Source organism: Acinonyx jubatus, chromosome B4 (genome assembly GCF_027475565.1).
Source record: "Acinonyx jubatus isolate Ajub_Pintada_27869175 chromosome B4, VMU_Ajub_asm_v1.0, whole genome shotgun sequence".
Classification (NCBI taxonomy): domain Eukaryota; kingdom Metazoa; phylum Chordata; class Mammalia; order Carnivora; family Felidae; genus Acinonyx; species Acinonyx jubatus.
In genome coordinates, this window is record NC_069387.1 from 125,170,793 (window position 1) to 125,198,281 (window position 27,489).

The window sequence follows — 27,489 nt, forward strand, 5'->3', positions numbered from 1 at the left end:
AACTTGGCGTCCAGACCTAGAAAGAAAAGAATGATTAGAAGGCCCACAGTTCAAAAGCCCTTCTCCTGAGGGCCCCTCTCAACCACCTATATGTGAATTCTGCTCTTGCCCCAACCCCCAGTTATCAACAGCCCCTTTCCTCTGTTGCTGAGACAGCTCCATGGCCCGAGAGAGAGAGAGAGGAAAAAGGCCCTTCAGTACAGACGTTCATAGCTAGGTTCTTGGGGGCTTTCCTTTGCCTCCTGGGTTCTCAGGGCTGTGGCCAGAGCCAGAAAATCTGTTTCTCATTAGCTGTACTTTTGCTGTGAAATGAAGTGCTCTTTGAACCTGTGGGAGCAGGAAAGCCATTTACACCCCTGAGAGGACAGGGACGCCAGCCTTGCCAGCACATTCCTCTGGTTCCTTTTATCTCCTGGGTGGAGCTCTGGGCAGGCGGCTGCTGCCACTGCCATCTTCCCAGGGCAGCCATGAGCAAAGGTGGTCTGTAGGGTGAGCAAGAAAGGAAGGAGGGGATCACGCCCCTCTCTCAATTGGTGTAAAAGAAGCAAAGTCCCACTGGACTTTCCCTCTTTCCCTGTCCCCATCTTCTTCCTGATACTTTCTTTGTCCTGGGTGGCTTTAATAAAACCCCAGAAATCATCCATCTGTCTGTCCATCTGCCTGTTCATTGATCCATCCATCCATCCATCCATCCACTTACCACTCATCATCCATACATCCCAATGGGAACTTGAGAGTCCAGAATCAGAACCAGGAGAGTCCTTTGAAATGATCTGTCTCAGGGCGCCTGGGTGGCTCAGTCAGTTAACTGTCTGGCTTTTGATTTCAGCTCAGGTCATGATCTCACAGTTCATGGGAAGGAGCCCCATGTCAGGCTCTGCACTGACAGTGTGCAGCTTGCTTGGAATCCTCTCTCTCCTTTCTCTCTGCCCCTCCTGCACACACGCTCTCTTTCACTCTCAAAATAAATAAATAATCTTTTAAGAAAATGAAATGGGGGCACTTGGGTGGCTCAGTCAGTTAAGTGTCTGACCCTTGGCTTTGGCTCAGGTCATGAACCTGCAGTTTGTGAGTTCAAGCCCAATATCAGGCTCTGTGCTAACAGTGCGGAGCCTGCTTGGGATATTCTCTCTCTCTCTCTCTCTCTCTCTCTCTCTCTCCCCCTAAACTGCTTTCTCTCCCTGTCTCTCTCTCTCAAAATAAATAAACTTAAAAACAATTAAAAAAATTTTTTTTATTTATTTTTGAAGGAGAGACAGAGCATGAGCAGGGGAGGAGCAGAGACAGAGGGAGACACAGAATTCGAAGCAGGCTCCAGGCTCTGTGCTGTCAGCACAGAGCCCAACGTGAGGCTGGAACCCATGAACTGTGAGATCAGGACCTGAACCGAAGTCAGATGCTCAACCGACTGAGCCACTCAGGCGCCCTAACTTAAAAACAGTTTTTTAAGAATGTCTCCTTCTCCTTTATTTTACTGATGAGGAAACTGAAGTGGAGAAGTTAACTTGTTCCAGGTCATACAGCAAGCTCCTGGATTCATTCAACAAATAGTTTTTGAGTCCTTTTCACATGCCAGATCCCATTCCCACTCCTACTAGAGGTTCACTCTGGATACAACTGCAAAAAAATGCACACGCCTCAGCCTTCATGATCATTCTAGTGATGGGGCAGATGGTAAATGATGAATAAATAAATAAACACAATAATGTCAGATGATGGTAAATGCTCTAACAAAACCAACAGAGGCACCTCTCTGAGAGGAGTAGTTGTGGAGCAGGAAACACATTTAAACAAGGTAGTTGGGGGAGTCTCTCTGAGAAGGTAGCATTTGAATTGAAATCTAGGCAAAAGGTCAGTCACAGAAACATGTGAGGGCAGAGCATTGTATGCAGAGGAACTGCCTGTGCAAATGTCCTGAGGTGGGAACGGGTTTGGCTTGTTCGAGAAACAGAAGGAAGGACAGTATGGCAGGAGTGAATGAATAAGAAGAGGGAGAGTGGTACAAGATGAGGCCAGATAGTTAAGTACCTCCCAAAGTGCCTAGAAATCATGTCAGAACTTTCATTTTTGACTATGTAAGCCATGGAGGAGGAAGGTTCTAAGCTAAGGCTGACAGAAAGTGTTTTGTGTTCTCAGAAAGATCCCTCTGGCTATGTCAAGAACAGATTCAAAAGAGGCAGGGGCAAGGTGCACACAGGGAAGCCTGTTGGAGGCTACTGGGGTAGACAAAACACGAGATGGAGAGAGGCCACCATGCCTTCCCTGGCCCACGGTGGTGATATCACGATGGACAGGATAGGGCAGAGTCAGGGACACTGGGGGACACAGTCAAAGAGTCAACATAATTCGCTTGTGGACTGGATATGGGCTATGAAAGAAGAAAGGGCTGGAAGGTGTTAATTGGCTTGAGCAGTCTGCGTAGATGGTTGGAGCACTTCCTAAGACGGAGACTGGGAGGAGCAATTTCAAGAGGGAAATCAAGAGTTCTGTTTGGGTGGATTAAATTGGAGATGCCTGTTAGACAGAAGGCAGACGGACAGATGTCTGGAGTCAGTGGCCAAGGCTGGTCATACAGGCACCCACACACACAGACGCCTGTACATAAACTCAGAGGGTTGGGGAAGACGCCCAGCCCTCACAGGGCTGTAGACTCTGACTCAAGGCTGCTGAGAAGACACTGTTTCCCTCCCACCTCCAGGCTGGGGAGGGGGCTTTGGAACGGTCAGGATGTCAACCGGGCCTTCCTCCTGGAGATCCCCCCCCCCCCGCCCTCCCAAGTAGAGGCAACCCTACATGAGGGTGGGGGTGGAGGCACAGGTGGGTAGAGACTTCTATGGGAATAATAACAATGGTAATAACCTCTGCTAACAGACTGCTTATCTTGTTCTTGAGCTTCTTGATGAATAATCATCATCTCAAATTCCTCACAGACTCTGGGAGATTAGCAGTGTGGGGCCAATGGCCCCATTTTACAGATGAGGAAACTGAGGCTCCAAAGAATTCAGCAACACCTCCAAGGCCACCCACATGATGGGTCCAGGACTCAAACCTGGGCCCTCTGAGACTGATGTGACTGCATTCTTCCCAATATTAAGCTGTCTGCCTCCAGAAAGGTCTTATTTTCAGAGAACTAGGAGGATGGGCTTTGGAGCTAAACTGCCAGGGTTCAAATCCTGTCTAGTCAACCTTATTTCTATTTCCCATATAAAAAGTAAGGATAGTAAAAGTGCCCACTTTGGAGGGTTATTATGAGTGCTAAGAGAAATGATACTTATAAAGTGCTTAGAACAGCACAGAAAATTCCATAGAAGTGCTGACTACTATTGTTAAAATTACCTTAATCTATACTGAACAGTCTAACCGAGAGACCTGGGGGTGCTTAGAACCTAGAGGGAGAACCCAAGCCCCTCATGTAACAGGGAAACTGGGGACCAGAGAAGGGAAGAGGGTAGCCACCTAAGCAAACTGGGCCCATGAACCTGGCTGGTGGAAAAACTCTTTTTACTCTCTGAAAGTCACCACCCACTAGGCTATTTTTTTTTCTTAAGGAGTCAGACTTCCAAGCTTTCTATACCCTTAATTCATGTGGAATTTCTGCTCTGGGCTTGGCTCCCAGGAGGAGCCCCTCCACCCCTTTATGAAAATAGAGTGGAGTCATTCGGCAAAACCTCAGCCTAATGCTTTTAAGGAACTGGCAGGTTGAAATAGGAAACTGTTCTAAGTAGAAACCACAGCAACAGCACATGCTTGCGGCTGCCGGCTGCTGCCTGCATCCTTGCCCGAGGCCCCGGGGATAGGGAAGATGTTGGCCACGCCACGTGAAGGGGCCTCAGGAGCTTGGCCCTGGTGCTGCTGATCGTATGTGGCCATGTGACAGCAAACGCCATGTCTTGTGGGCTTGATATTTTCAGGTCAAATCAAGGTGAGATGGTCAGATGGGCTACCAGCATTAGAAACATGGAAGGCTAGTGTTTGAGCAAAATTGCCCTTTTCTTTGCACACCCCTCGTGTTGTTATCTGTTGAAACAGAGGCCCAGAGAGGGGAAGCAACTTTCCTAAGTCACCCAGCAAAGAGTGATGAAGCAGGAAAAGAGCTTACATCTTCTAGTACCTAATTCTCTGCTCTTGTGCAATACTCATTCACCCCTTCTGTTAATAGTGTCCTTGGTTCCAGAGCATAAACTGTGGGTCAGAAGACCAGTGTTCAACCTCAGCTCTGCCTTTTCTTACCTTGGTGATCTTAAGCAAGTTACTTAACCTCTGTGTGCCTCGGTGTTTTTTGCTGTTGTAAATAAAATTGGGTATAATAAGACTACTTGTCTAATAGGATTGCTGGAAGGATTCAATGTGATAATCCAGGTGAAACTCTTGGTATGGTGCCTGACAAATGGTAAGAGCTTAATAAAGTTTTTATTTTTAATGTATTAAATACCTAGCAGTAGCCACTTTCCCCCCAAAATGCTCAGTCAAGTGGGAGAAACAGGAAAGTAAATTTTGATATATTACTAAAAATGTGTTGATAGTAGAAAGCAGGATGCCATGACCCAGGTGAAGGTCCTGACCCCACAGAGCAGGCAGACCCCGAGAAGAGAGTGGGCCAATATTTGCCAAACATGTGTTACGTGTATAGATCAGAACCCAGGTCCAGGGGCTTCTTTCCACTGCTATATGTTTTTTTTTTTGTTGTTGTTGTTGCTTTTGAATATGATGTCTTCGTTTCCCAGGAGAGGGGACATGTTGCACAGACCTATTCTTTTTGCCTGCTACCTTGACTGTCTGGCTAGTGCTGGGATGCCATCTGAGGCCAAAACCAGAATCTATTTCTTATGAAGCACAGCACAAAATTTAGGTTCCAGTTCTACACCTAAAAGCACACTTAGTGTGGTGGTAGTCGGAACAATGCCCCTTCCTCCCCACACCAAGATGTCCACATACTAATCCCCAGAGCCTGTGAATACATTCTTCCACCACTAAATGGATTTCACAGGTGTGATTAAGTTAAGGATTTTGAGATGGAGAGATTATTGTGGATTATGGGCCCAATGTAATGATATGGGTCCTCAGATACAGGGAGGATCAGAGTCAGAAGCAGAGACTGATAGATGACAGAAGCAGAGGTTGGAGTAATGTGAGGAAGGGGCCATAAACCAAGAAATCTAGGTAGCCTCCAGGAGCTGGAAAAGATAAGGAAAGGGATTTTCCCTTAAAGTCTTCAGAAGAAACCAGCCCTGTAGACCTATTTTAGAATTCTGACCACCCAAACTGCAAGACAATAACTTGTGTTGGCTTGAGCCACTAAGTTGGTGGTAATTTGTTATAGCAGCCACAAGAAACTCATACATGAGTCAACGTTTGCCCTGATTCTGCTTTAATGTGACCTTGGCCACCTCAGCCTTGTCCTTTGTTATGTGTGGTTTGGGTCTTATTTTTAGCATAACTCCCCAAAACACAAGTGCTCCTGAGCATGACATAAAAGGCCCTGCATGATCTGGCTCCTCCCTGGCACCTGTCTCCTTTTCACCTCTCTCTTATCCTAGGACAGGGTCTTGGGGGGAAACAGGAATACACAGGTGTGCAATGTGAGCTTTCTTTTCCACCTTTCCCATGAGATATTCAATGAAGTCTAGATTTCTCACTAAGAAGCCCATGTGGATTCTTTTGAGATATCCAGAGGGGCTCTGAAGTCTGTATCCATGTTGACCTTATTGTCATGTGTCATTTGCCATCACGGGGCCATGTATGGCAGCCATGATAGCAGAGTGTGTGACACAGGACTTGGAAGAAAGGTAGGTGACACCCAGGTTAACAATACACGAGACATTGTGGTTTGGCTGTTGTTGATACAGCTCACATTTCCCTCCTCCACCATATACACCTATGTCAGTCTGCATTCTCATAGATGGGAGCTTATGTCTTGCAAGGTGGAGGGTACTGGGTGGGGGAAGGGTATGGCTAGGAAAACAAAAGATCTAAAGATCCAAGGGGTTGTCTGGTCTCTGTCTGGATTGCATCCTCAAAGGAGAGGGGGTGTTAGAGGCAAACCCCAATGGAACCATTTAAGAGTGATTCTGAGACTCTAGTCACAGCAGAACCAGCCTCTTAAGCAGCTGTGGCTTCCTCTCCTACTATCCTACAACCTCTTCTCAACAACACACCAGGAGGAATCTTCCAAAAATGCAAATCAGGTGGGGTTCCTTCCCTGTTTACTACTCTCCAATGCTTCGATTAAACTTGGAGTGAAATCCAAGCTCCGTGTCATGGCCTGCCCTTACCTACCTCTCTGACTTCATCTCCTACCAGCTCTTATCTATCCCTGTGCTCAGGCTACACTAGCCTTCTCTGTTCCATGAGTTTTCCAGCTCCTTCATGTCTTAGGGCTTTGGTTTCTGCTCCTCCCTTTCCCTGGAAAATTCTCTACTCCAGATCTTGACATCTTGGTTATTTCACATAATTTGGGTCTCAGCTCAAACATCACTTTCTCAGTGAGGCTGTCCTTGAATGTATAGCTCAGGTTGGGTTCCCTACAACCAGACACGAAGACAGACTTGGTGACTTATTTGCAAGGTGATCTTAAGTGAGGGAGTCACGACAGAGATGGGAATGTTGGCAGGGTGTGTTACTGAGTTGGTTACTTCTTCAGGAAACCGAGGATCGGTCCCACTGGAGACCTCTGAGATATCATGGAGAACATGCCTCAGAATTGTCCTGCAAAGAGATGGAGAAGTTGGAGTATTTATCCACTGGCTATTGCCCTCCTTGGTTAAAGGTTGGCCTGGGGACAGTCAATCTCTATGTGTGGCTGGGGCACACACCTATGGCACCAGAAAACACCCTCAGAAGGAGAGATGGAGAGAGGCATGTGGGACAATGTTTGTGTGCCTGGTAGTTGACCATTGCAGTTGCTAGTGAAGTCAAAGGTGGGCCAAGAAGATGTGGGGTGGGCTTCAACAGTGTCTTCTATGCCATCCTATCTAGTGCTTCTCTACCCTGGCAGTCTTATTTTCATTATATTTCTTATATTTATCTAAAATTTTCTTATTTATTCAGCTACCCATTTGTTAATTGTTTATTTTTCATACCCCAAACTAGAACATCAGCTACACAAGAGCAGGGACCTATTAGTCTTATTCACCATTCTTTCCCCAGGTCTGAGAACAGTGCCTGGCACAAAGTAGAGCATCAGTAAATATTAGTTGAATGGATGAATGAATGAATGAATGAATGAATAAATGAAAGTGCTGATACATGACCTTGATACAAAAGCATGGTCCTGGTTCAGTAGGAAATTGACTCCAGGTCGCCATGTGGATGATGGACATAAACAAGTAGAAGGCAGAGACAGAGAGAAAAAGGTAACTGATACCCACATATGATAACAGTTAATATGCTGTTTTATGGGTAGATGTGAGGTATCTTTGAGGGACACTCTAGAATTATTGGGGACTACACCTATTGGGACTACCAGGTGTTTGGGAACTTTTAAGCCAGCAGTCATCATATTAGCAAGATTACCAATGTTTGTACAAACACTTCCTCTTTTAATAAATTAAAGTAGGTTCAAGGTTACCCCTATAGTGACATCATTCTCACAGACTTTCAATACAATCTACTTTCTTGAATGGGAGGGAAGAGGCTGAATTTACAGCATGCATTTATTTGCTCAGCAGGCATGCAAAACATGATCCACTTTATCTGTGTGGCAGAACAGCAGTGTGCTGAATGCAGTTGGAATTCCTTCTCTTCCATTTGCTTGGTGACTTTGCGCAAACAACAATACCTATTTGAACCTCAGTTTCTTCTTTATTCATCTGCATGTTGAGAGTGAGAACAACTACCCGGTAGGGTTATTGTGAGGATTCAATAGGATAACATCAGTAGCACTTAGTAGTGTGTCCTAAATGTAGGCATCAGTCCCTAGATAATGATCATTCTCCATACTACTGATGATGATGATGATGATGATGATGATGATGATGATGATGATGGTAAAGGCTTATATTGTTCAGGAGGGCAATGTGCTCAGGCTCTGGACTATATCCAGGATAAGTAATAGTTGCCTTTGGAATCACAGCACATTAGCACCATAAGGGAACTTAATGTCCTTAGACAGTGATATTAAGACAAAGAATAGTCATTGTCCTAGTGGCTGGCATTTACTGAGGGTATACCTCCAAAATGTTCCATCCCATTGGCCCAATTGAATCTACTGCAAAGTGGCTGCAACAGGATGTCTTAGTCTGGTTCTATCGAACTAATTCCCTTCACTCATATACTTCTAAGACACTTGGCTAAACAGCCACCTGAGTATGCTATGGCTTCCCATGTGTTTCTGGTTTCAGAGGATGGGCTAGACATGAAGATTCCAGGATTTTTATCATTTCAGTGGATTTTCTCATTATGAATTAATAGATTAGAGTTCTTTTATTTTTATTTTTAATTTTTTAATGTTTATTTTTGAGACAGAGAGAGAGAGAGAGAGAGAGCGAGAGCGATCATGATAAGGGGAGGGTCAGAGAGAGAGAGAGGGAAACACAAAATCCGAAGCAGGCTCCAGGGTCTGAGCTGTCAGCATAGAGCCCGACACAGGGCTTGAACTCATGAACCATGAGATGGTGACCTGAGCCGAAGCTGGATGCTAAAGCGACTGAGCCACCCCAATAGATTGGCATTATGACTGCAATTAAATTTCCTACATATTTTGATGGAAGAAGATGAACTGATGATGTCTTCAAGGGTGTTCCGATCTAAGTGTTAACTATATGGTTCTCATTTCAGTTTTATACAATAATGCTGTGAGTCTGGTTAACATGTTAACCCACACCTAAATAGTGTATTTGTTTAGGGTTTGCTGATAAGTTCTGCAGAACCTGGTTCTGAGAATCAGGAGGTTCTGGTACCTCCTGACCCACATAAACTGTGATGTAATAAGGTGTTGTGTTAAGCTGATAAATGTGTGGTAATTTGTTAGGCAGCACAGAAACTAATACAGACCTCAAAGCCTTCCTCATCTTGCCTGTACCTCCACACCAGTCACATTTCTTGCCACTTTTATTATGTTTCAGTTTCTTCCATGAATCTCTCTCAAGATGCATATTCAAGTACCTGGAGTTCTCTCTCCTCTTCACCTGAAACAATCACCCTCATCCTATGTGTCACCACAAACACCACTTTCGACGATGGTCTCTTCTGATGACCTGCACAAGGTATGTCACCTAATGTGTGGTCCCAGAGCCCTCTGTGCTGTTCTCTTCATAATATTCATCACAGTTGTAATTACTCGTTAACCAGGTCTATTCCTTGCTGGCCTTTTGAGTTCTGTAAGAGCAGGAATTGCATCGGCCTTATCCACCTTGCTATCCCTAGTGCCTACCGAGGCACATAGTAGGTGATCAATAAATATCTGTGCAGTAGAAGAATGAATGCAACATCATGCAGGGTGAGGGTCTTGGATTAAGAGGCTTCCACAGACTTCCTGTCTGACCTCTGCTGCCCCTAGTGGTGTGATCTGAGGTCTCTGGCCATTAATGCTGTGGATGACATTTGGGGGATTAAGAGTCACATCCCTGTACCCACCTGTACGAGGACACCTTGAAAAGGTCACTTCCTGTTTCTGGAGCCTACTGCTCCACAATCTATAAATCTAGGATGAGGCTGCCAGCCACAGTTTCTGGGGAAGTTGATAGAGGACAAGTGAGGTAATGCCCAGGAAGTTCTCAGCAAGATACAGCTTCATAAAAGCCTATGGTCAGGCTTTTAGATTCAGGACACAACCCAGGCACTTGGCTTGGCCAGCAGTGATGTAAAGGCCAGTGGTGAGGTAACTGCCAAGGCTGGGAGATCTCGCCAGTGAATGCCATGGCGCTCTGCTCCCCAGCCCTTCAGCTGAGCATCTGTCTTTATGTCTAAAGTAGGTGCAGGATCAAGGCCAGGCTTGACTAGACGATGGAGGCTTGTGGGCTAAATTCCCCATACTTAACGATAAAGCCCTTTACAAGACTTCCAGATGTTTCTAAATATATTCCTGAGATACAAATAACCAGAAGCAGCAGTAACATGAAGTGGAAGCCACCGGATGTGATATTTAGGACTAGAGGCTTTGAAGGCAGACCACCTATGTTTGAAAACCAGCTCCAGTGCTTAACTGGCTGTTAATTAATAACCTCTCCAGGCCTCAGTTTTTTCCTGTGTAAAATGGGAACCAATTATGATGGCTTCATGCGATATTTTGAGGGGACTGCTGTAGAAGAACCACACAAAGAGCTTAACATAGTGCCTGGTGCAGAGAAAATGCTTCATACATTGTACCTGTTAGGGTTATTGTTGTTTTGTTTTAATCAGAAGAGCTGCAAGCACTTTCCACTTGCTTAACACTAACGACAAACTTGTGTTTAGGATGCACTTCCAAGCACATGATCTTATTCTCTCATTAGACAGCAGGGCAGGGACCTGATCTGAGACCAGCTCCTGTCTCTTGCTCAAGCTTCATCCCCAGCACCTAGGACAATGTCTGACACACTGCAGGCTTCTGACAACCATGTGTTGAACCAATGGGTCTAATGAGATCTATGTAGGAACTCTCAGGCATAAGTTGTTATTCGTGTCATTTGCTAATAAGGAAATGGAGTGATCTGCCCACAGCCACCATCATTGTGAAGTCAGATTCCAACCTTCCTGACTGCAAATCCAACTCTCTTTCCACCACCTTCTGCTTCCTGGTGACTCCTCCCATTCACTTAGCTCAGTAAGATGATGCAGGTAGCAGAAAGGAGTGGCAGGAACATGGGCTCTGGAGCCAGAGAGCAGGTTCAAATCCTAGCTCTACTGCTTCCCAGCTCCATGACCACAGATGAGTCACTAAGTCTTTCCGTGCTTCATCATCTTATTGGTAGAGTGGGGGTTAACAGTGTCTATACATCATATGAGGTAGATCTTATTGCCCAATTTACAGATGGGGATGTTTCACACAGGTGGGCCTAATCACTCATATTTATGATAAGGAACCACCTATCTTTATGATAAAGACCCTAAGTTTCTTTTTTTTTAATTTAATTTTTTATTTTTAAAAATTTACATCCAGATTAGTTAGCATACAGTACAACAATGATTTCAGGAGTAGATTCCTTAGCGCCCCTTACCTATTTAGCCCAATCAAAAAGAATGAAACCTTGCCATTTGCAACTACATGGATGGAACTGGAGGGTATTATGCTAAGTGAAATTAGTCAGTCAGAGAAAGACAAAAATCATATGACTTCACTCATATGAGGACTTTAAGAGACAAAACAGATGAACATAAGGGAAGGGAAACAAAAATAATATAAACACAGGGAGGGGGACAAAACAGAAGAGAGTCATAAATATGGAGAAAAGACCCTAAGTTTCTCAAAGGTGGGGACCACGTCTTTCTTTCTTTCTTTCTTTCTTTCTTTCTTTCTTTCTTTCTTTCTTTCTTTCTTTCTTTCTTTCTCTTTCTTTCTTTCTTTTTTTTAAGTTTTATTTTTATTTATTTTGATAGAGATATAGAGGGCAAGTGGGGGAGGGGCAGAATACCAAGGGAGGGAGACAGAATATCAAGCAGGCTCCATGTTGTCAGCACAGAGCCCAACGTGGGGCTCGATATGTCCATTTATTTCACCAAACCTGCCTAGAACCGATAAATGGCAACTATATTTATCGGGCATCGGCTAGGTGTCAGTAAAGTGCTGGGGATTTTACCTATGCTGTTCCATTTAATCTGGATATCAACTCTATGAAGCTGTTCCATAAGTCTTATTTTCCACATTGGACAAAAACAAGACAAAACAAAATCCTGAGGTTCTGAGGTTAAGAAAATTGTCCAAGCCTTCATGGCTGGTAAGTGATTCAGACTCAGGGCAGTTAAACTTCTGAGGCTGTGCCTTGTCCTCACGTCACAATGCCTTTAAATGGAATCAATCCCTTTACATGGTGGCAGAAAATAGGGGGTGAGATCGATGGAAGGAAGTGGTCCCCAGATTTCCAGCTCTTTGGAAGGCCATATCAAAGACCACTGAAGGAAGTGTGATTGATGGTGGCCACAACAGTTAGCGCATCAACAGAACTTTAACTTGCCTGACCAGGATATGTCAAGGGGTGGGGCGGAAAGAGGGCAGCCATATTACACAATTATGATGACGCACAGACCTTTCTTGGGCCTAAAAGACTTCCCAAGTCCCGAGGGGAATAGCATGAATACCTCATTGTACCCATGAAGGAGGAACTAACAAAGACTTCTTATCTTCCAGCTTCTTATGCCAGAATCAGAATTATCTCTGACATTCTGGGCCTTCGTGAGTTCTCCTTTGGCTGTCTGGGCATAGGGGAGCAGTTCCTTGTAGATGGCTTTTGGTTGCTATTCAATGCTGAACATGGTCAGTGCCTGCTGGAGCTCCACCTTTGCCATATCTGTGATCTTCTTGAAGGCAACAGCCTTATATTCTTCATCTCTGTGTTCCTTCATCTGGCACAGGGTTTGGTGTAGATTTCAAACTCACAGAATGCTGAACCAAAGCCCAAGAGTTTGGCTAAATACAAATGGCCAAATCCCATGGATGTTTTTAAGGTCTTCAACCTGGGCATCTTAGACTGGTCCAGCCAGGCTGCTGGACAACAAGAGCTGGAGGTTAGTTTTAAGGTAGTGGGCTATGGCTTTCCTGGAGACACTCTGGACATGGAGGGACACTATAGGAGCACATGGCCAAGCCTAGTCAAAGCCTGGTTGAGAGAACAGAAATGTACAGTGTGGAGACCAAAAACTGACAATTAGCCTAAAGGGCCAGAAGCCAGGATTGAGTTGAGCAAAGCGCCAAGACTCCAGAGATGTCATTTGAATGAGAAAAGGTCCAAAAGTAAACGTAGATTCTCTAGGGTTATTGCTGCCATGGTCTGTGGGTGTATACAGAGTGGCTGAATCTGCTGCCTTAAAGGGCCTGAGCTAGGTGAATAGATATAATCCCTTGTCTGGTGTCTCAATGTCAACAACTTGGGGGCATCTTTTCACATAGGAGTAATCTAAAAAATCCCTGAGCCTTGATTAGGCCAGTGAATGGTATATAGTGGATATATATATGTAAGATATATTTGGGGGAGTGTTTGTAGCCTATGGACCAAAAACTTCTCCCTCCCCACCATCTTGACTGCCCACCTTTATCTCCAGAAGCAGGGAATAGGTGGGGAGAGGGGAAGGGCAGCTGCTGTTATACACAATATATTCCCAGCTATTCCAGCTTTCATACATATGACCAGGGGCAGGCACTGACCCAAGCTCAACCAAATCAATACTCTAGGCACTTGGAATTGGTAGAGGGAGGGAGGGAGGAAGGGAGAGAGAGAGAGAGAGAGAGAGAGAGACTGACAGACAAACAGACAATTACTGTATGAGGCTGGCCTTGCAAGGGCAGGCATGCTTCATGCTGCATGGATCTGAGAAGCAGAGGAAGCCCACCTTCAAGGTAGAAGAAGGATAAAGCAAATGCACAGCGCAGGGATGAGACCAGAGGTGAGAATGTTGCCTGATTCTAGACCATTTCTGAACTTATTGTTGTCTCTGGATTCCATGAGATATTCCCTATGCGTCTTAGGCTAAATCTCTGACTAAGCATGCTTCCTTACATTGGTTTCTGTGTTTTCTTATCCAAGAGTCCCACCTAATACTCCATGCATCCCCTCCGTGGTCTTTGACTCAAAGTTGCACTCAAAGTTGACTCTCAGGGTAGATAGGGTCTTTCGTATCCATTCCACGTCCATTCTAATGTGTTTGCTTGTTCTGAAAGAATCAGGAAAAGCTAAAACTATATCCACAGACATCTTTTTGAGCTAGAGTCTAAGTGTGGTTTAGGTCTCCCTGATTATGTGCACCTGTACAAGATTTGGGAGGCAGAAGCAGGGGAAGGCCACATTCCTGTATCTTTCTGTGGAAGCATTCACAGAGGACTCTGGTTCTGGTTACCTGTTTTGTATGTGCTGAAGGATAGGACATCAAGGCATCTGCGTTCTTCAGGCTCTGGCATCAGATGAAGTAGGTTCAAGTCCCAACTCTGCCACTTAAAAGCTGTGAGATGGGCAAGTGCCCTCTCTCTGTGCCCTGACCCAAAACCTGACCCAATTTTTTAACCAGAAAAATGAGGATAACGATGTTATCTATGCCATATAATTGTTATATAAGTTAGCTTGAGATAATGAATATAAAGTCCTTTAAGGAAGGGACTGGCACAAAGTAAATCCTCAATTAATGCTAGCTGTTATTATGATTACTACAGTTAGTAGTTCAAACCCATAATGTCACAGTGGGAAGCAAAATAATTTGTGTAAATCACCTAGCACAGGCTGGTACCTTCCCATCTCCTTTTTAGCTTCTCTCCATATCTAGCCCTGGAAGTTCTGATCAGCTAAACGGGGCCCTGTCTTATTCCCAACATAGTTGCTAATGATCAGAAAAAGAAGGCCAGATCCTGAAATGTCACCATCAGCTGACTCCTCTGCTGCCTCCCACGCTGGCTCGTGAATCATGGTCAGCAGACTCTAGCAGCCAGAAGGGTCACTGGGTCCCCCAGCCCACTGGTGAGTAGGGGCTGCAAACATTTTCATCGCCATTATGAGCTAATAGCTGGGTCTCCGACTCATGTCTAAGGCCTCATACTGCTCCAGCCTGCATCCTTATCTTGGTTTACTGAAACAGCCGAGAGCTGCAGTTGGCTGACCTGAGGGCAGGGAATGGGACCAAGATGTGCAGAGGTGGCCCAGAGGAAGGGAGGATGGAGAAAAAGGGCTCCTGGCCTGCAAGTCCTATTTGGAGGATGGAACAGGGGCCATACCTGTCAGGATCTCCGAGAATTGGACTTAGAACTCATCTAGCCCAACTGTTTAAAGTTTTTTGTTATTTTAGTTTTAAAATCTACTTTGCTGAAGTACAATTTACATGTGAAAGAAGCATTGATTTTAAGTATTCAGGTCTGGGAGTGTCCACAAATGGATCCATCCATGTGACTATTCTCACAATCAGAATATAGAACACTTCCATGGTCCCCAAATTCCATTGTGCCCCTTTTACAGTGAGACCCCATATTAGTCAGGATTCTCCAGGGAAACAGAACCAATAGGATACATACAGATAGACATAAAAGGAAATTCATCATAGGAACTGACTCATGCAGTTACGGAGGCAATAACTCTCATAACCTTCCATCTGTAAACTGGAGACCTAGGACAGCCAGTGGTGTAATTTAACCCAAGTCCAAGGGCTTGAGAACATGGGGAGCTGATGGTATAAATCCATCCGATTCTGGATGTCCAAGAGCCAGGAGCGCCAAAGGAGGAGGGCAGGAGAAGAAGGATATCCCAGCTCAGGTAAAGAGAACAAATTCCCCCTTCCTCTGCCTTTTTGCGGGATCTTGCTCACTTAGTCTACCAATTCAAATGCTAATGTCTTCTGGAAAGATCCTCACAGACACACTCTGAAAGAGTGTTTTATCAGCTATCTGGGCATCCCTTGGCCCAGTCAAGTTGACACAAAGCATTAATCATCACAGACCGCATACTCCAGGCCTTAAGCACTTACCTGGTTTTTCTGCCACTGTAGATTAGGCTAGTCTTTTCTAGAGTTTCATAAAAATAGAATTAGTTTGTACTTTTGCATCTGACTTCTTTTGCTCAGGCTAGTTTTAGAAATTCATTTATATTGTTGCTTGTATCAATAGTTAATTCTCTTTTGTTGCTGAATAGTATTCTGTAGTATAGAATACCTCCCCCTCCCATTCTAATAATATTTCCCAACATTATTGGATACTTATAAAACAATACATGCTAATAATTTGTACAGAATGCTAATAATTTGTGCAGATTTTCTTCCCAAATTCCCACAACAATCTTATAAGTACTATTAGTATGCTCTTTTCATGGATAGGAAAACTGAGGCTCAAGAGAGATCATGTAATTGCCTCCAAACACAGTGTAAAAGTTGGAACAAATATTTGAATCAGGGCAGTCTGATTCTAGAATCTATGTCTTGAGAATCATGCTCTACTATCTCCCATTTTACAGATAGAGAAACAGAGGCAGGAATGGAAGCAATTTGGTCAGCATTATGCTGCAAGTCAGAAGCAGAGTATTTAATATTTTGGGAACCCAAGGGCCCAGATTTCCAGCATACCATGTAGCCTCCTTTGAAAGAGGCTCAAAGACCCAGCCAGTCCCTTTCTTACTTGCTTGAAGCCTGTGCATTCTTTAATGCCAAACTCAAACATGTACTGATTACCAGATTAGGGCCAGGCAATGTGCTAGGCCCTGGTCACATCATTACGCAAGCAGACATAGCTCTCTGGAAATAAATCAATGGATCCAAAAAAACAGCTACAGAAGCATAGGAAGAGAATTGCAAACAACAGTTCAGGGTTTATGTGTATGCTAAATTTAACACATTCAATGATGTTACAGACCCAAAAAGAGCTCCAGACCCAACTGATATTTTTATAGAGCAATCATTATAGGTCAGCCCCACCCTATATATTGTTATATTCATCACCCAGAACAATCTCTTGAGGTAGGTACTCTTAGTATTTTCCATTTTGCCAAAGAGGAAACTAAGGAATAGTGGGGCTAAGTACCGCGACTGAGTAAAGCCCTTTGAACGTTTTCTATACATGGTCTCATTGTTCCCAAATCGTCCTTGAAATGGGGTGAGGAAACAACCTATTCTAACCCACCTAAATAATTATGGCAGAGATGCTATTAACCATCAAATACCCCAGTGCTTCCCCACATTTCCCATCCTCTCCTGAAGCCAGGCTTGGGCCCTTGGACCAGTTCTGGCCAATAGACTATGCGCAGAGGGTTTGGGACATCACTTCCGGGTGGAAACAGTTAAGAGCTGAGGTACCTCCTCCATCTCTCCCTTCTTTCCTATTGTGGTGACTGTAGAGGCTACCTGTTCTACATGGTGTAGTTACCAGATGGGGAGAACTGCCTGACCCACGTCAGAGGTCACATGAGCCAGAAATTAGTCTTTATTGTGGTAAGCCACTGAGATTTCAAGAGTTAGTCTGCTGTAGCATTTGAGCATCAATTGTCCTAATACAGTAATGATAACCACAACTAATGCCATTTAATGTTTACTCTGCTCCAGGCACTGTGCACTAAGCACTCTACATCTGACAGTTCCTCAAATTTCTTACCTTTCTAGTTTATCTACATACTTAAGAGATACGCAGGCTCCAGTGGGCTCTGGATTTGTTAATGACCTATGAGCCAAAAAGATTTTCCCTTGGAGGCAGAATTCTCAGGCCTAAGCAATTCTTTTACCAGAGATAATACAAACATTTGAACAAGTCTGAAGAAAGTAGAATCCACACTTATTTCATCAAGGGGCAAGAAACACAGGGCTCACATGGGAAATAGAAATCGAAAGGCCTTTAAATGTACTGGATGGGAAAGAAAAGGGGCCCCAAGGAGACTTCTTCTCTCCCTCCCCATTAGTAAATGCAGGGTGCCAAAAGGAAGCTCTTGCTGCATGACGATGAATATGAAGAAAGTTCTTCCTGGAATCTGATCTCCTGTAAAAAACGAATCTCATCAGGTTATTCTGAATAGCTTGCTCCCAATTGCACTCAGGATGAAGTGTGATGTCCAGAGCCCCCAATTTAAGTTTATAGGTAGGCTTAGGCTTTGGAAGAGGGAACATGTAAGCTAGTATTAATAAGTGAATAAGAGGTTGTTAGTCAGAGACATGAAGGACAGAACGTTCCATAAAGAACAGTAGGCAAGGCATGGGGTTATTTAGAGGGCTTGGCATGTTTAGAGACTGTCAGAAAGCTCAGTGTGGCTGGAGCATAAGGTATGACAGAGGCAGAGCTGGAGTCTTAGGTGGTGGCTGCACTGTTGGGGGAGGCTGAACCTGGTCTGGTGCAGCCTGTAACCTTGAAGGTGAATGGGTCTAATCCTAGGGTCAGTTAGGAGCCCGCTCACCTGCACATACAAGCCCAACCTTCTAGCCATTCTCAGAGTAGTAAAGGTGATATTTTCATTGCTATCTGCTCATTCTTTTTCCTTATTCCTTCATTACTTCTGAATTTTGTCAGAAAAGAGGGGTGTTACTTTTTGTGTCCCTTCAGAGACCCCAAAATAGGTACTGCTTCCCACTCCATATCACAGATGAAGAAACCAAGGCTCAGAGCATTGAAGTCATTTGAATCTGGTGACAGCCAGGACTCACAGCCACCTGGTACACGCAGGTATGGCTGTACTAACTGTTACATTATTTAGGTATTTCTGTAGTGGTTATTAATTAGCTACCACTCTGACTACCTCCTCTTCACTCCCATCCTGTGGTTCAAAAGCTAAAATGATACCATTAGGCACAGCAGGGGCTTTCTGCCTTCTCTATAAAGCTATAGTTGACTGGTGAATTCCTGGGCCATGCCAGCTGTTGAATATTTTGAGTTACATCAGCCTGGTTACATGGCTGATGGACACCAATGGCAGAGTCTGAACCCACATCCAACTGTTTCTAATGCCTGTACTCTTTCACACTATAAGCTGCTTCATACCCAGACATGGGAAAACAGTCCTGCCACCCCTGCACATGCCAGGTCACCACAGGGACTAGGGTTCAGCTTTGGAAGACAGACTTGCGAAGGACAGGAAACACCTGGAATTTGTCCAGAAGAGAGTGACAGGGTTGAAGGGGGACTTGAAACGACATCATATAAAGAAAGGAATGCAGAACTGGGGATGTCAACTTGGAGAAGATTTACAGGAACCTGGAGGACTATCTTCATATATTTGAAGGGCAGCTGTGTGAAGAGAGATGGGATTTGCACCAATTGGTGGACTTAACAACCAATTCAGCCCTCATGTGGTCACTGGGTAAATAGTTTCCAGGTACCTCTTCTTTGCAGGTGTTAAATTAGGTCTGGGGACTGGGGGGTACGATGTTGAAAATACATTTAATTTAATTTAATTTTTTAATGTTCATTTGTATTAGAGAGAAACAGTGTGTGAGCAGGGGAGGGGCAGACAAAGACAGAGACAGGATCTGAAGCAGGCTCCAGGCTCTGAGCTGTCAGCACAGAGCCCGATGCAGGGCTCGAACTCACAAGCCGTGAAATCATGACCTGAGCCGAAGTTGGACATCCAACTGACTGAGCCACCCAGGCGCCCCAACGATGTTGAAAGTAATTAAGAGGTTGCCACTAATGGAGGAGACAGACAAGTAAACAGAAGTGTTGGAGAAATTTGGAGAATGGAGCTCGGAAACCCTGAAGCCCATTGGGAGACCTGGCAAGGCTCTTGGAGGAGACAGGTTTTGATCAGAGTCAGGGAATGTGTAGGAGGCTGTCAGTCAGAGAATGGAAGAGAGAGGGAATAGCACATTCAAAGTAATGGAGCCAGAAAACAGTGCAACATTTACAATGAGACCAGGACTGTGGCTGGAATATAAGGCTTGTGGGATAGAGGTGCAGCTGGAGACAATGTGAGGGGGTCTGAGGAGTAAGGACACAGTCCCAAGGGGAATGAGGAAAGGGCAGGTTGTGATAAATTATTGTCATTGAAAGCACTCAAGGGCCAATGGGAGGGTGGCTTTGAAGGGAGGTTAGCAAACACAACCCAGTAACCAAAGTGGTCAGATGTGATGGCCTTGATAATCCACTACAACCTTGGGCTTTTCTGAGAACTAAAGATAACAGTCCTGGGAGGGGCAGCAAAGGATGGAAGGAGAAGGTTTGGACCCACTATGGTGGTTCTGTAGATAAATGTTCCCATTCTGGCTTCCACTAATTTTATTTCCATGTAGCTGAGAACAAGGGAGAGTCTAGTCTTTATTCTGGGAATCAAGAATAGGTTCCAAATGTCTTTCACTGGGGAGGAGGGGCATGGAGAAGAGGTGACAATGACAGGCTGGTACATACATGGTAACTGTTCTCAGCATTTTATGTTGGTTAGCTCATTCAGCCCCCACACTGAAACTGTGCCTATTTTACAGATGAGGAAACTGAGGCAGAGGGAGGTTATGCAACTTGCAGAAAGTGCCAGAGCTTGGATTCAAACCCAAGGGTTCTAACTCTAGAGCTCAGTTCTTAACTACTGTGCCACAATAGTGTGAGTTCTGCCCTTGTGGGACAGGCTTCTATTTTTTATTATTAAACAGAACTCTCAGCATTAGTACCGACCTTTATTTGCCCACAGATAAATTAGCAGAAGATGGAATTCACTTTATGGGTGGATTTCTCACAGGGTCTCTTTAGGGAACATCCTCTCTAAGGTATGTTATTTTTATTTTATTTATTTAATTACAATTTTTTTATTAAGTTTATTTATTTTTGGGGAGAGAGAAAGAGGGAGAGAGAGAACACATGTGGGGGAGGGGCAGAGAGAGAGGGAGAGAGGGAGGGAGGGAGGGAGGGAGGGAGGGAGAGAGAGAGAGAGAGAGAGAGAATACCAAGCAGGCTCCACACTGTCAGCACAGAGCCGATGCGGGGTTTGAATTCACAAACTGTGAGATCATGACCTGAGCTGAAACCAAGAGTCAGAAACTTAACCGACTGAGCTATCCAGGTGTCCCATCCAAGGTTTGTAATAACCAGATGATAGCAGTGACCCAAGCCAAGGGTTCCAAACTCTTACTTGATAAATATGATAAAGCAAATATGAAATTAGTTTTTTTTTTCAACGTTTATTTATTTTTGGGACAGAGAGAGACAGAGCATGAACGGGGGAGGGGCAGAGAGAGAGGGAGACACAGAATCGGAAACAGGCTCCAGGCTCCGAGCCATCAGCCCAGAGCCTGACGCGGGGCTCGAACTCTCGGACCGCGAGATCGTGACCGGGCTGAAGTCGGACGCTTAACCGACTGCGCCACCCAGGCGCCCCTGAAATTAGTTTTTTAAGCCACATAATTATCTTGCTAGTTTAAAACTTCCCATTTTACCAGATAGGAAGTTAAAGCTCTAGGCACCTGACCACACAGCCCACAATGGCTCCTATGCCTCAGCTTGCACTCTCATGGGATCTTCCAGAAACTTTCAGAAAAGCAGTGCATAGAAAGGGCAAAAGACCTGGTCAAAGCAAACTGTCTAGCTAGCTCAGCAGTGAAGGAAAGGGAGAAAGGTCAGGGGGAATGGGAAGTGATGTGATAATCATCACCATGGAAGCTGTTTGAAGGTGTTTGAATGCTACTCTTGGACCAAGCAGAGACATGTTCTATGCCACTTTACAGATAAGGACACAGAGGCTCGGAGAAGAAAAGCAAGCCACTGAAGGTTGCCCAGTGAGGAAACAGGTGAGCTGGGATTAGAATGTAGCTCTACCTGATTTCAAAGCCCATTTCATCTCTTTGGGTTGATTTTCTCATCTGCAAACTGAGCAGTCTACATTATTGACAACTCTCCCACAATGCATAGTGTGCTTTAAGATACTCCATCTACTCCTGACATTAACAGCAACACTAACCACAAAAACAGCTAGCAATGAAAAGTTACCAGGTGTCTGGAATTGATCTAAGCATTTTACAAGTATTAGCTCCATTAATCCTCACAAAGGCCCTGTGAAGTACGATAACTTCCATTTATAGAGGAGGAATCAGAGACATTAAGTAACTTACCTAAAGTAACATCGAACTGCCTATTAAATAATAATGAGTAACTGCAAGTCAATAAAACCTTTTGGGTTAATCAAAGACTTCTACAATCATCTATCAGTTGATCAATATGAGATAATCAGTATTTTTTTTTTTTTTTGAGAGAGAGAAAGACAGAGGGAAGGGGCACAAGTGAGCAAGGGGCAGAGAGACAGAGAATCCCAGAAGGGACAGAGAGAGGAGGAGAGAGAGAAGCATGGCTCACCCAGAGTGGAGCTCGTGTTCGCCTGAAGCAGGGCTCATGTTCACCTGAAGTGGGGCTCGTGCTCACCCAGAGTGGGGCTCGTGCTCACCTGATGTGGGGTTCGAACACATGAACAATGAGATCGTGACCTGAGCTGAAGTCAGATGCTTAAAGACTGAGCCACCCAGGCCCCTGAGATGATCAGTATTTTTAAGGCTATTTCAGTGACCCCCTGCATGAGTATAAAGGTATGACTCACATGTGGCTTTGGGAAATATAGGAAATTGCTGATGGATTCCTATGGGCTGATGGAGGGTGTTGGGTGGGTGGGGCCCATGTTGGAAGTCACAGGGTCTAATGCTTAATATGCCAGCTCTGTTTTGGAAAAATCTCATCAGCAGTACAATCGTTGGCTGGCCTCTGCAGACAATACTGAGCTATCCTGGTGCCCCAAGCCAGCTAGTAGCCTGGATCCCCTTCTCACTGGGGGCAGAACACACAGGGAAGCATGACTGAAGGTAGAGGAGAGGGAGGGAGTGTTAGGGAAAGAGAGGGACGGAACAGAGAAGCTGATGGCTAAGCCAGCTGTTGTTGGTTGTTGCCAACCTGTTTGGAAAGATGTAAACCTCATGCATTCCACGAATTTCACCAAAGTCTTCATGTGTTTGAAAATAAGAGCTGCGCAGATCAACCACTATCGACCTCAGGCAGATAGAGGGCTTTCAGCATCCCTGGGTTGCAGGTGACAAGTCTTCAGCTACCTCCTCACCACAGATACCAATTGACACAGGTGAACTTGAATGCCCAGCTGGACTGTCAACCTTTCCCACCTCTGCCCTTCTCCTTCCCTCTTGGACTCCAAGCTACCTGAGGCACCCCTGGGTGTGTGTGGGAGGCAGTGAGTTGGTCTTCCTGGGGTCCAAGCCTCTCCTTTGGGGCCCCTTTCCTACTAGGTGATATCCAGGGGCAGCAGGTATCATAAAAAAACCAGTTCTGAGGTCCGACATACCCAGATTGGAATCCTGACTCACCAGCTGGAATCTTGAATTGTGTGGTTGTGAGCACCCCCAGTTGTGTGATCTTGAGCAAATGAAGACTAGGATATACTTTGCCAGTGTGGCGAAAGGGTTATTAATGAGGTGACCCACTTGGGGTCCTCCCAGGCCACTCCCTCTCTTCTGTGCAAACCAGCTGTCAGAGAGTGGCTCGTCCATCACTCTCCTACCCTCAAAAGTTAGGGACCAGCGAAGTCCAGATGCTATGTCCTTTCATTGTAATAGAGAACAAGCAAGTCTATGATCTCTCCCTCTTTGGGGTCTCATCTTTTCCTTCTAAATGTGGAAATGGGTAGCTGCTTCCTGAAATCCTTCTAAGTTTGAGACTACGAGCACTCCCAGCAGTGCCCCCCCACCAAACTAAACCGTAATAGCAAAGTCACCAATGGAAGTCATTGCTCTTTGACAGCTGTTCCATTCTTTCCATGTCTACTTAGTGAATGCCTAGCACTTTGTACTCAGGACTGTGCTAGGTACCGAGGGAGCTAAAATGCCATGTAATAACAGCTCAAACAGACCTCTGATTCATAGAGGGCTTACTGGGTGCCTGCTGTGCTAAGCTCTTCATCTATTTAATCTTCAGAATCCAATCCTGCTGTCACTATGCCCATTTTATAGGTTCCGTCATTGCCCAGGCACATGACTAAGAAGTAGAGAAGGTCAAATCCCAGCCTGGATCTAGCTGACCCTAAAGTCCACGGTTTCACCCAATACTCTGTGGTGAGTGCCTCCCTTTCAGCACCGTCACCAAGAAGTGATGGCTCCCTGTGTCAGCGAGGAAACAAGGTGTCAGCAGACAACAGTCTGAGGACTAACGATAGCAATGGGAATAGCAGTGACGATGATGGTGTGGCTATTGCCTGTGCTGCAGCAAGGAGGTCTGGCGGGAGACTGCTGGGCCATACAGATCAACAAAGGGCTGGAGGGAGCAGACAGCGGGATTGCAGTGGGACTTGGGCTTGTCCAGGAAGACTTTCTGGAAGGTGGAGGAAGGGACTGGTGTCCTCCCAGTGCCCAGTCCCTGCCACACTCTGTGCTAAGTATTTTAGAGAAGTGACTGCTATGGTCGCTCTATGAGGGAAGAAACTTGGTTCCCATCAGATGGGTAAGGAATTAAGAGCCAGAAAAGGACAGTGTGAGGACCCAGGATTGGAACCAGTTAAGTGGGGATAAGAGCGAGACAGAGAAGTACTTCCTCTAAACCCCGAGCTCCCAGCACCCAGCTCCTCATCCAGAGCAGATAGACAGCATGGACTTTGCTTTTTTACTAATCCTGACTCCAGTTTCCCCATCCACACCCTCCGTTCCCCTTGCTTAGGCTGGCTGTGAAGTCACTGCCTATTCCTGCAAACTGCTGCACATCTGGAGGGGTGGACTCCACCCTTCCTCAAACCACAAGTTCGAGGGAGGGACTGTCACTGACTGATGCCTCCTGTTTGTCTCTTCTCTGAAACTTCTCCTTCCTTTCTTGCCAAGAGAATGTGCAGCTTTGGGCAGGGGCTTTGTCAGATTTCTCAGCAGCATCTCCTCCCACTGGCCCAGGAACTGGAGGCTGGGAACCCAGAGAGGTCTGCAAGAGTCAGCTGCTGTGCAGCCCTGGGCTAGTCAGAGCAAAGCTACGTGGTGCCTCTGAGTACCTGCATAGCCTTCTTGCACAGGGGAAGGGGCAAGGAGGGGAGAAAGGAGAGACAGAGACAGAGACAGAGACAGAGACAGACAGACAGACACAGACAGACATACACGCATCGGAGAGACAGAGCAGAGAGAGAGGGAAAGAAAGAGAGAGAAACAGACACCACAGAGAGAAAATAGAGAGACAGAGTAGGGATGGAGAGAGTAGGAGAGAAAGGCAGAGAGGAAGACAGAGATAGAGACAGGGCAGAGAGGGGGAAAGAGAGAAACAGAGAAGGGAAGGAGAAGAGACTAGGGGAGAAAGAGACAGAGAGCGAGACAGAGAAGTACTGGAGAGAAAGACTCAGAGAGACATAGAGAGAAGGACAGTGAGCTATGGAGAGAGAGACCAGGATGACAGAGCCAGGGCCAAAAGGCAGAAAGGGTAGAACCTGTCCAGAGACAACACTCAGCTGCATGCCAACCAGTAATTTCTGCTTCTAGAAGGCAATGTCAAAAAGAAGAAAAGAGAAGAGGGCAAGGAAATAGTTACATACTTTTAGTAATAAAATGGACTTAGAAGTCAAATCATGATGTTGACTAAGGGCTCCCTAACTTCTGAAATCAATTTCCCAGCCCCAGAATCACATTTTAGGGATTGTCGTCCAGCCTCAGTTTCCTTATCTGTAAAATATGTTAAACGATAGTGGCTTCACATGGAAGGTTGAGAGGCATATGGTAGGCTGTGTAAACTGTAAAGTGCTGTGGAAAGACAATGGGCAGAAGAAAAGGAAGCTCTAAGAATCCCCCTCTGGGTTTTTTTTCAAAACCAGCTGGTGTCCTTTTCCAGGGAGCTGATCTGATTGGAAATGGGTGCTCAAGAGACACTGATCTTCACATAAAAGCTGCCTAATGTGTCCCATAGACCTACCTGGGTGACCTGAGAAAGCCACTCAGCTCTCTGGGCCTCTTAAGAATGACAGCTGAATGAAAGAATATTTTAAAGCTTCTTCTGGCTGAGAGTGTTGACAAATCTGTGACCACCAAGGTGAGGAGGCACTGGTGACGTGAAGGCTTCACTTGTGACCTGGTGGGGGTTGAGCTCCTGTTGGATGCTCCCCCTCCCTCCAGGAAGCCTTCTCTGGTTCTCCCATATCATGCGCAGTGCCTTCCTCTGGGCTTCTGGACACAGTGCTACCCTATCCTATTGTCTTCATCTGTGATGTGACTGTTTCCCCACTAGACTATGAGCTTCTGAGGGCAGAGACCATCTTGCTCTACCACTGGGTCCTCAGTGCCCAGGGCCTGGCACAGAGCAGACACTCCATGGATGCTTGTGGATATGAATGAGACTCAACTGCCAGCCCACATTCCTTCCCATTAGGCCAGACATTTTCAAGGAGGAAGGGCTGGGGCCAGGCTTAGCTGCCGGAGGCTTTGGAAGCAACCTTTGGACAATTTGTGCTGTGCTCTGAATCCTTTCTGGGAGCCAACTGAGATTCCAGGGTAGCTGAGAGCCAGAAAGGGTGGGAGGTAGATTTCCTGGCTGGGGAGAGCCTGGGTGCGGTGGGGGACAAGAAAGAAAAGCCGTCTTAACACAATAGCTAACATTTCTCCAGCATTTTACGCTTTACATAATATTTCCACATCCACTATTTTGTTTAAACCTCACGGGAATCCTAAGGCTAAGTAGGGCAGGTTCTAATACCACTGTTTCTCTTTTTTGGATGAGTAGAACAAGGATGAGAGGTGAGGTGGCTTGCTGGAGGCCACAGAGCCAGATCTGAAGTTGAATCTTTGGACTTTGAATCCAGTCTTCTTCTAAGACCAAGATAAAGGTGGGGGGTGATATCTGAGAGAAGTCTAGATTACTGCTCTGGTTCATTGTGGCTTAATGAATTGTTCAGTTTTTCTTAACCCACGTGTACTAAAAAGTGGTTGTAAGTGGGACTGTCATTGATGGAACCTTGTTAAAGTGCTTTGTTCAAAGTATATTATTCATGTTATCTCATTTAACCCGACTGTGACCCTATGAGATAGGTCCTACTTCTAACCTCATTCTACAGATGATGGAAGTGAAGCTCAGAATGAATGAAGAACCAAATGAAGACCAGACAGCCAGTGAGTAGCCTATATTTGAACCCAAGAACTTAGATTCTAGAGCCTGAGCTCTTAATCACCCACCATACTGCTAAGATCTAATCCTCAGCACCTAACGAGGAATCATGCAGTAAGTAGCTTCCTGCAGGAGTCATTGTCAGAGGAGAGGCATGGTGCTGGCTCTGTTTCCCCAGACGTGGAAACTGACAGTCCTGGACCTGCCCTGACTACTGATCCTTGTGATTCTTCCTGGGGCCTGGCCAGGGTGAGGGTATAGTGGCCACAGTTTGCAGAGCTCGGACAGCCCCAAGCTAACAGGCACAAGGAAGAAGCAAACTGAAGCCTTTCTCTCAACAACTTGTGCCCATCACTAGGAGTCAACCAGCCTGGACACTGCCTTGCATGATGTGCGTTGTGGCATAGGGGAAAGAGCTTAATGTTGAAGTCAAATCTGGGTTCCAATCCATCTCTTAAACTTAGCAGCTGGATGAGCTTGGGAAAGGTGGGTAAACTTACTGACCCTTGGTTTCCCATTCGTAAAAAATGATAATATGAGTCTGATAATATGGAGACCAAACACAGCAAACCACTTGAGGTGTGTTAAGGCAGTAGCCTGCACACAGTGGACACTCAATAATTCTTTATTCAAGAGAGGGTGGCCCAGGAGAAAGAGCATGGGGCTTGGGGTTAGACAGCTCTGGTTTCAAATGCTCGTTTTTCCAGTGATAAGCTGTGTAACCTTGGGCAGATGACATCTTCTCTGAGCTTCAGTTTTCTCATCAATAAAAGAAGGATGACAGCAACTACCTTCAGAGGGATTGTTGTGAAACAGTAACTGGGGTACAATCAGAGTTCAATGAAGAGCATCTAACACCAACAGTAATAAGGTTGATT

At 45.4% G+C, this 27,489-nt stretch overlaps 1 protein-coding gene and 2 long non-coding RNA genes across 6 annotated transcripts in view; 1 reads left to right on the forward strand and 2 right to left on the reverse strand.

The window, feature by feature from the left end:
• SYN3 (synapsin III) overlaps nt 1-27,489 on the reverse strand; it is a 464,763-nt gene that overhangs the window by 176,203 nt on the left and 261,071 nt on the right. The gene's annotated exons all lie outside the window — the stretch shown is intronic.
• LOC113602753 (uncharacterized) lies at nt 1,174-16,167 on the reverse strand. Of its 2 annotated transcripts, none has more exons than XR_008300478.1 (3): nt 13,966-16,165; nt 13,664-13,782; nt 1,174-6,705 (listed from the first exon to the last, which is right to left on the reverse strand). It is a non-coding gene; the product is annotated as an uncharacterized LOC113602753 (long non-coding RNA). The 2 variants fall into 2 exon arrangements; XR_008300479.1 differs by lacking the exon at nt 1,174-6,705 and adding an exon at nt 6,712-12,616 and having other exon boundaries at nt 13,966-16,167.
• LOC106971937 (uncharacterized) lies at nt 14,675-27,398 on the forward strand. 2 transcript variants are annotated; one of them, XR_008300477.1, is made up of 6 exons: nt 14,675-15,362; nt 18,122-18,241; nt 21,226-21,288; nt 23,503-23,604; nt 26,562-26,616; nt 26,970-27,398. It is a non-coding gene; the product is annotated as an uncharacterized LOC106971937 (long non-coding RNA). The 2 variants fall into 2 exon arrangements; XR_008300476.1 differs by lacking the exon at nt 18,122-18,241 and having other exon boundaries at nt 14,682-15,362.